The sequence below is a fragment of the Tursiops truncatus genome, chromosome 1 (assembly GCF_011762595.2).
Source record: "Tursiops truncatus isolate mTurTru1 chromosome 1, mTurTru1.mat.Y, whole genome shotgun sequence".
Classification (NCBI taxonomy): domain Eukaryota; kingdom Metazoa; phylum Chordata; class Mammalia; order Artiodactyla; family Delphinidae; genus Tursiops; species Tursiops truncatus.
In genome coordinates, this window is record NC_047034.1 from 1,564,461 (window position 1) to 1,573,423 (window position 8,963).

General features: G+C 55.0%; 1 long non-coding RNA gene across 2 annotated transcripts; it reads left to right on the forward strand.

Moving 5' to 3' along the window:
• Window positions 1-836: 836 nt before the first annotated feature.
• LOC109552688 (uncharacterized) lies at window positions 837-8,632 on the forward strand. Of its 2 annotated transcripts, XR_002179599.3 has the most exons (3): window positions 837-1,035; window positions 1,136-1,341; window positions 7,449-8,632. It is a non-coding gene; the product is annotated as an uncharacterized lncRNA (long non-coding RNA). The 2 variants fall into 2 exon arrangements; XR_012329663.1 differs by lacking the exon at window positions 837-1,035 and having other exon boundaries at window positions 1,042-1,341.
• The last annotated feature ends 331 nt before the right edge of the window (window positions 8,633-8,963 follow it).

Sequence of the window (8,963 nt, forward strand, 5' to 3'; positions counted from 1 at the left end):
GCCCTGCCGGCACGTTACTACCCAGGGAGCTGGGACGCGCTGTATCTTGATTTGTGGAAATTTATCAAAGCTCGTCACGACTGAGGTCTGTGCATTTGACTGTATGTAAAACACACGTCAACGGCTCAAAGTCCTCGAGGGGGACAGACCCAGATGGAGGGAAGGGATGGACTGGGGCCCGCAGACAGCCCTGTGCCTTCTGACAAGACAACCCAGGGAGACAGGACAGCACGGGGAGGTGGGTGGGGCCCCTTGTCGGAGCAGGGGCCCGGGAGCCACGATTCTCTGCCCAGAAGCCAGGGCCAGACGTGCCGATCTGCGCGCACACGATGACCAGAATCTGTCCCGCCCAGGCCACGCTCCAGCTCGGAGGCCTCCCCAGGACCTGCACGCCGGGCAGTCCAGGCGAGCACACTCCTGGCCCCTTTTGGTCTTCAGCCCCAGCTGCGGGGAGGGCCTGGCGGCAAGGCGGGCAGAATCGTCCCGTGTTACAGGAGCGTTTGTCCGCCTGCAGAGACATCTCCCTGCAGCCCACTGCCTGGCCTCCCTCCTCCGGTGCCCGGGCCCACCACCTGCCGGGCCCTCACGGAGGAGGGCTGGGGAGCACCCAGACGACAGGGTGTGAGCTGCCCGGCGGCGTGGGAAGGCTGGCTGGGAGCCACGACTCCTTGCTTGGGAAGCTGGGAGCAAGCACCGGCAGCTCCCCTGACGCAGGCGGGGGCTGAGTGCTGCCTCCGCCGGGCTCTAGCTGCGGCTGCCACGCCAGCCCCACCCCATGAGCCTCCTCAGGCCTGGGGGCGGGGAAAGGCCTTGCGCGTGCGCAGTGCAGTCTTCCCGGGAGTCCGGAGCCCGCACCCTGGGCCTGGCCTCCAGGTGAGGCCGGGCAGCCTCGCCTGGCTCTGGAAGAGGAGGCTCCCGGGGCGGGGCGGGGCGGGGCTGCAGCTCCCCGGGCGAGGCCAGGCCTGGGGGACGGGTGGGTCCGCTAGCTGCAGCATTCAGCAAACGACAAAGGCACACCTCTCTTACCTGGAACAGGTGAGACCTCCTCAGCCCACCTCCCTGGGCCAAGCCCACTTCCCGCCCTCCCTCGCCTCTCCGTAATATGGCCCGACTGGCCCCTGCCCTCTGGTAACAGGAACCAGCCGGCTTCTCCCACTGCAGGGGGCAGGCCAGCACCGTCCCACCGGCGAAGGAACAGAGGGGCCCAGGCAGGGCCCCGCCCCAGGGGCTGATGGGAGCTTGACAGTGCCTGTGATGCTGCAAGGACGTGCCAACACGGACCAACTCCCTAATCATTAAAAACAAAACCAAACCAACTTCTCAGGAAGGAGTTTGAAAACGGTAAGCTCAGCAGAACGGGGTCTCCCTCCCCAGCAAGCTCAGGAGTGGAGGGAGGGACCCGCCTGTCCTCCCGGCCCGCTGCTCCCCCCGCGGCAGCCCTGCCGCCGCCAGTTCTGCCAGCTCCCGCTCTGGCCGGCGCAGGCACACACGTTTATCCCAGCTCTGGGATGGACTGGGCTGTCCTGGCTGGGACTGCTGCAGAGCTGCGGCAGGACAGCGGGTGATGGTGGCACTCAGCTCCCCGAGTCCACTGCCCTGTGGACTGCAGAACTACCCCCAGCCGCCGTCTGAGCAGGGACACAGCTCCAGGGGGAGGGGCAGGGTGGGCTCCCGTCCAGCATCCCCTCCACGGCCGGCCCTGAGCTGGCTGGTTGTCCACGGGCCCACAAGCCTGGAGGAGGGGGTGAGGGGCGGAGGGACAGGCTGGGGGGTCCACACAGAAAGGAGAGCCCCCCGGGGGTTGGCCAGAGGTGGGGTGCAGGCTGGCAGGGCTCCACACTGGCTGTAGGTCTGGGGCTGTGCGGGGCAGGGGAGGACACCCCCCAGGGGAGGCTGGAGTTGGCAGGCTGAAGCCCAAGGTGGACGAGAAGGTCGCTCTGTTGGAAGGCACCCTCCCCATGGCTTCCGGCCAGCGATTTGCAGAGAAGCACCTGTCCCTGCCAGGGCCACCCTCCCAGGGCCTGTGCCCGCACGCTGGCCACATCACAGGCACCTCACCCAGGACACCGTGTGTCGGGAGGGAGCACACAGAGCTGCCAGGAGCTGAGGCCGCGCCCTGTCTCCCCACCTCCTGCCTGCCCGCCTCCCTGGCCGAGGTGGGCTTGGCTGGACGGAAAGGGCTCCCACAGCCCAGGGAGGGTGTCTCGTCTGAGCCTCCGGCTGGGCCTGGCCGCCGCCCTGTCCACTCGCCCTTGGCCGTGGCCATGCCCTGTTCTTGATGGGCCAGTCTGCAGCCCTGTCCGGGCCATCTGAGCCAGGCCCTGGGGGGCTCCACTCTGGCCACTCCCTCAGGGAGACACCAGGCTCTGGGCCCAGGAGGAAAGAGGGGGTCTGCGTGTGGGCCTGTCCTCCCGTGTCCTGGAGGGAACGTGCCGAGGACACGTAAGCAGGCCCAGACGGCAGCACGAGAGAGAAGGTGGCGTTGGGCTGGGTCTCGCTGGCCCTGCCCACTGTCCCCAGCCACAGGCCATGCGGGTCACCAAGACCCCCAAGGACCTGCCTCCCGACCTCCCCTCTGAAGCCCCTCTAAGTGATACCCAGGACCCGGGCCCTGACACCAGAAGACCCCAGGCTGAGGACCATGGTGGGGGGAGGGGGAGGGGGAGGGGAGGTGGCTGGGGAAGGAGACACCCCCTCCGCCAAGCCAGGGACAGGGCTCCTGGTCCAGCACGGAGTTCTCCCAGAAGGGCCCAGGGGAGATCCGAAGGGGAGGGAGAACCTGCTGGTGGTGGCTGGTGCCGCCCTCCATCCCCCTCCCCTGCCCCACGCAGCCCCCTTTCCTGAAGGACGAGTCCTCACAGCCACGTGTCCGGCCCGGCTGCAAAGCCTGGGGCACCACCTGGTGGTCAGGTCTGGGATGGCAGGCCGCTGGGTCCCAGGACTCAGGAGGGGGCCAGGGCTTCCCCAGTGCCCCACCCACCCCACCCATGCACTCTGGGTTGGGCGGGGCTCCTGGCCCCCACACTGCTGGACTCCACTGCCTGCCTCTCCCACCTGCTCCAGCCATTCCTCACTGGTTTTGGCAAGCTGGCCTCCCTCTGGGTGTGAGCACGGATGGGGGGTCTGGGGGAGGGTCTGTGATCACCACCATGGCACCAACGAAGGACTGGGCTGAGGGATACTGAGTGACTTTCTCAAGGACACACAACTGGTAAACGATGGTGCTGGGACAGGACGGCACCTGCGGGACACCCAGAGCTTCTCGGGGTGCGGAGCCCCAGGAGTCTGCAGCCTCAGTCCCAGGACAGGCCCTCCCTGGGGGGAGAGTGGAAAGAACATTAAACTGGGAGTTAGAATTTAAGCCCAGCTCTACCCTAACTCTCTGTGAGGCTCTGAGCAACGTGCTTTCCCTCTCTGGGCCTTGTCTGACCCCAGAGGACGTCACACCCGGACAATCTGCATGGGCTGGAGGCCGGGCCTCAGGTTCCTGGCTCCCACAGACAGGGGCTGGGCCTCAGGCCACAGGTGAGTGACCGTGACACCCTCCCTCCCTCCCTGCCTGCCTCCACAGGGGAGTAGGTGAGCCAGACCCCTGTCCTCCTCTGTCCTGTGAGCCCCGCTGCTTCCGGGGCCTGCTGCCCTCAGCTGCCACCAGCAGGAGTGAAGGGGGCCCATGGCAGCTGGTAATGACCTGACCTCGGATTAGCAGCGTTCAAACTGCATTCACACTCATGACCCCGGAGGTAGGCAGGACCGCGGTATTGGCCATGTGAGCAAAGTCCAAGACCCAGGATGGTTAGGTGAGGTGCCTGAGGTCCCCCAGCGGGCAGGGGCAGCCTTCAAGTCAGTGCAGTTCGTTTCCACCAGGTATCTGCCACACTTTCGTCCCCCACCCCAGCTCCCTGGCTCCTGTCACTGCAGCTGCAGGGCCTGGGAGAGCCGCCCCTGTGGCCAGGGCCCCTCTGCCTCTGAGGTTCGCTGGACCATGACGCCCAGTCCTCGCTCCAGCCGGCCTTCTGGGCCTCCCACTGTCCCCAGGGGCTGGAGCATCTCCCAGAGGCTGGTGGCCAGGGACCCGACAGGACACTCTAGGTGGGAGCCTGATGCCTGGGCCCGGTCCAGCCGTGGGCAGAGCAGCCTCAGGGGCCCCTCTCCAGGCCGCCTGACCTCTCCCGCAGCACCACGCGCTGGCCCTACGGCCCCTCCCTAGCCCAGAGCAGCTGCGCCAGACTCTCTGCAGAGACCACGGCCAGTACCCGCTTGGTCAGCCCCATGGCTTCTCCGGCCAGTACCACCCAAAGCTGGGTCAGCTCCTGCTCCAGGATGCCCAGGCCACGGCCCTCTAACCCGACGAGTAAGAGGGCCACTTTCCTATTTGAGAAAGTCCCCATCGCTGCTGCCCTCCTGGCTATATATCATTACAACAGTCATCCATCACATTATTATCAGTGGTGATATTACTGCTAAGCCCCCAGAGTAATTCTGACTACCCTCACCCAGGACCGGTGACATACTTGCGGGTCCCGTGCAAAATGCAAACGGGAAGCCCCTTGTTTAAAAATTAAGAATTTCAGGTTGGCAAGGGCAGAGCCTTAAGCCACGTGAGAATCCTTCCAAGCGGGGTCTCTGGCGGCCACAGCTCACGCTGCCCCCCACTCATTCTGAGCCCCTACGGGTCCCATCTTCCAGCCCCCCCCTCACCCCCACCATTCTCAGCAGGGGGTTCCGAGGACTCACGAAAGGTGGGGTGTCTCCAGTCACATGACGACACCCTTGGTCGTTGCCATTGGTTGGCTGCGGCCGTGTTTTCACAGCCAATGAGGGGAAAGAGAGGGAGGCGTGGGCGTGGCCTGGCGCGGAGGGGCGCTGGAGGGCAGGGCGGAGACCAGCGCACCTGGGCTGCTAGGACCTGTGCCCGCCCGGTGTAAATTACCGTTGTCTTGTCCTCTCTTTCGTTTCCTCTCTCACCACAGTAGACTGTCCCCAACGATCCTATCTTATCTTTTATGACTCAGTGCAGATGTGAGAAGGCCTTTCCTGTGCTTTGGAAATTATGTACGAGTAAAAGGCAATATAATGTGGCTTAAGAGGTAGGCACGGGAGACATCTCACCCACCTTAAAATTGGGAACAGAGAACATACAACTCAGTTGAATAAATCTGCAATGTTTGTGACCTAAATTAACGCGTTCAACAGCACTCTTTCGAGTACAATGTTTTACATATAAAGATCAGTAAAGGTGAGTCGGGGGAGGAGAAGGGAGAAATGAGAGGGGTGTGTGTGTGTCCGAGAGAGAGGAATTCTATTCAAATGCTTTGTGCAACAGTTTATTACTTTTACTTATTTTGTTAAATGTACATACCAGGGTGTACAAAAAAGTATTTTTTTTTCTGGTTTAAAGAATGATAAAACATAAACTCCATGTTACCTACCCAAGTTAAGAAATAGATCACCGTGGTTTCCCTGAGGCCTCGCCTTAGCTGAGCTGCAATTTTTTCTTTCTCCTCTCGCCAGCTCTGCCTCCAGGACAGAGCTGTGTTGTGCCGCTGTGTGTGTCCATCCTTACAGGGCAGCATGCTGACTGCCTGGTGTTGACCCGGAGGTAAATGGATGGACGCACACTGTGTGTAGCTTATGTCATTTGCTTCTTTCGATCAAACTCTTTTTGAGATACCTCCGTGTTAATGACTAAAGCAGTTGTTACTCGTTTTTGAAACTTTATTTCTTTTTCCTTTTCTATCCATTCTACTGCTGGTGCATATTGCATTGTTTCCAGTTTGTGGCTATTGTAACAGTCACGATGCTGCTATGAAATCTTTCCCCCAAGGCACACGTACAAAAGTTTCTTGTCTAGACTATAGCCTAGGAGTGGAATTGCTGGGTCAAAGCGTATCATTCCTGGGATGGTCAGTTTTCTGTGTCAACTTGGCTGGGATAAGGGAGGCCCAGATGGCTGGTGAAACATGGCTTCTGGGTGTGTCTGTGAGGTTGTTTCCAGAAGAGGTTAGCACTGGAATCTGTAAAGGTGGTCCTCATCAGGGAGGGTGGGCGTCACCTAACCCCCTGAGGGTCTGAATGGAACGGAGAGGCGGAGGCAGGGCGAGTTTGCTTGAGTTGGGACCTCCATCTTCTGCCCTTAGAGAGGGATGACCCTGCTTCTTGGGCCTTCGGATCACACCAGGATGGACACTGTTGACTCCCCGGGTCCCAGTTCCTGGGCCTCAGGTCTGTACTGGAAGTACCTCTGGCTTCCCTGGGCCTCCAGCCTGCAGACTGCAGACTGTGGGATTGACCGGTCTCCACAGCCCCTCAGAGTAAATCTCTTTCTATTCATCCACATGTAACCTATTGGTTCTGTTTCTCCAGAGAACCCTCACTGATGTAATTCCCACACTCCACCTGCTCAGGTAATGGCTTTCTCCCATTCACACCCCTATTAGCCGTTGGCGAGAGTCCACAGTCTCACCAGAATTTGGGCGGACTGTTAATTTTCACTAGTCTGATAAAGTGACCCATTATACAATTATGGTTTAAATAGAGGTTAGGGTTACAAATGAGGCTGAACATTTGTCCATATATTTCTGAGCCAATATTTGTATTACCTGTTCTTGGAAAGGTCTGTTTGCGTCTTTTCCTCATTTTTCTCTTGAGATGTTTATTTTCTCATTGATTTGAAGGGGTCTCTAGAGACACGAATCACGGACAGTAACTGACCTGATCAGGCAGCAGATCCCTCGCCCATTCTGTGGCTTATACTGTCCCGTTCTTTATTGACTTTTGGTAAAACATATTGAATTTTAATACAGTCAAATGAATCTTTTCTTTTATGGCTTTGCTTTTGACATCTTAGGAAATCCTTCCCTACCTCAAAGTAATACAGATGTTTTCCTGTTCTAGCATGTTCTAAGATTTATAGCTTTGCCACTTCTATATAAATTTTTAATACACCTGGAATTCATTTTCATGTATAGAATAAGGTAAGAATTCAATTTCACTTGCATAACCAATTGTCCCAGAACAACTTATGAAATAGTTCATCCCCTCCTGTTGGTTTATGGTGCCCACTGTGTCATAAGTCAAGTTTCCAAATAGGCCTGGGTTTATTCTTCCTGGTCCCGCGTGTGTTTCCTGATGCATCCAAAGTACGCTGTTTTAGTTATCAATACTGTAGTGATACTGAGCCTTGATATCTGATAGGGCAAATTTCCTCCTCTCTTTTTTATTCTTCTTCAGGAATTCCCTGACATTTTTTTTGGACTCTTTGTTCACCCACATACATTTTAGAGTCACCTTTGTCAATTTATGTGAAAAGCCCTGTTGGAATTTTTTTTGAAAATGTATTGAATCTATAGATGAATTTGGAGCAAACTGATATCTTTGTAGTATTATCTTCCTATCCAGGGATGCAGTCTGTCCATTTACTTATGCCATTTAAAATTTCTTTCAAGGGACTTCCCTGGTGGTCCAGCGGTTAAGAATCCACGTGCCAGTGCAGGCGACATGGGTTCGAGCCCTGGTCCGGGAAGACCCCACATGCAGCAGAGCAACTAAGCCTGTGCACCATAACAACTGAGGCTGTGCCCTAGAGCCCGCGAGCCGCAACTACTGAGCCCACGTGCTGCAACTACTGAAGCCCGGGCGCCTAGAGCCCCTGCTCCGCAACAAGAGAAGCCACCACAATGAGAAGCCCGCGCACCGCAACGAACAGCGGCCCCCGCTCACCGCAACCAGAGAAAGCCCGCGCGCAGCAACAAAGACCCAACGCAGCCAAAAATAAATAAATAAAAAATAAATTTATTAAAAAAAAATCCTATGGTTTAAAAATTTTTTTTCTTTAATAAGGTTTTATAATTTCTCCATTATCCATCTTTTATTAGCTCTATTCCTAGGTATTTTACTTGTGGCTATTCTAAATGATATCTTTTTAAAGTTACATTTTCCAGTTGAGTCGAGCTGTTTACGGAAATACAAATGTATTCGGTTATTTTATCCAGAACGCTTGTTGAATTCTTTTATTAATTTGTACATTTTGTAGATGATTCTGCATTTTGTATAGGCAATCCTATCATCTGCAAGTAATGCTAGCTTTGTTTCTTTCTTTCCAGTTCCTACATAGTTACTTGTTTTTCTTGCACTGGCGAGGAGCCCCAGTACACTATTAGCTATACATGATGACTGTAGGCATTTTGTCTTGCTTCTGATTTTAAAGAGAATGATTTCAACATTTCAACATCAATTACGATGTTTGCTGCAGGTCTTTGTAAATGGCCTTTATGGATGTCTACGTCTTTTCCTAGTTTGTAAGAGTTTTGTTTTTGTTTTTTTTAAATCACTAATGTAATAACAAATGTATTAACACGTGCAAGGATTGTTCTAAATGCTTTACATAGAGACATTATTTTAATCCTCACAACACACCTATGAGGAAAGTGCTATTATTATTATTATTATCTTCATCTCTATAAATAAGGAAACTGAAACCCAGCGAGATTAAAGAAGCTCCTGGAGGCTACAGAGCTCCTTAAGCATTCAAGACCAGGCAGCCTGGCTCCAGAGTCTGTTTGTAACACTCTCAAACTTCTCATTGGATGTTGAATTTTATTAAATCCTTCACGTACATCTATTGAAATGATTGTGTGGTTTTCTCCTTTATTTTATCTATGTGGCGAATTACATGAATCATTTTCCTAATATGACCCCAATATTGCAGCTCTGGCACAAACCTACCTTGGTTGTGACGTACGAACATTACCCTCCTGCTGGATTCAGCTCTCCAACATTTGTTAACGATTCTGCCTCTACGTTAATAAGTTAGACTGGTCTATAATTTTCCACCTTTGTACTGTCCCTGTGGTTCTATCATCAGGTTAGACTAATCTTATTTAATAAGGTGGAGAGTCCCCCTTCTTTTTCGAGTCTCTGGGGAAGTTGGTTAAGATTATAAATGTTGGGCTTCCCTGCTG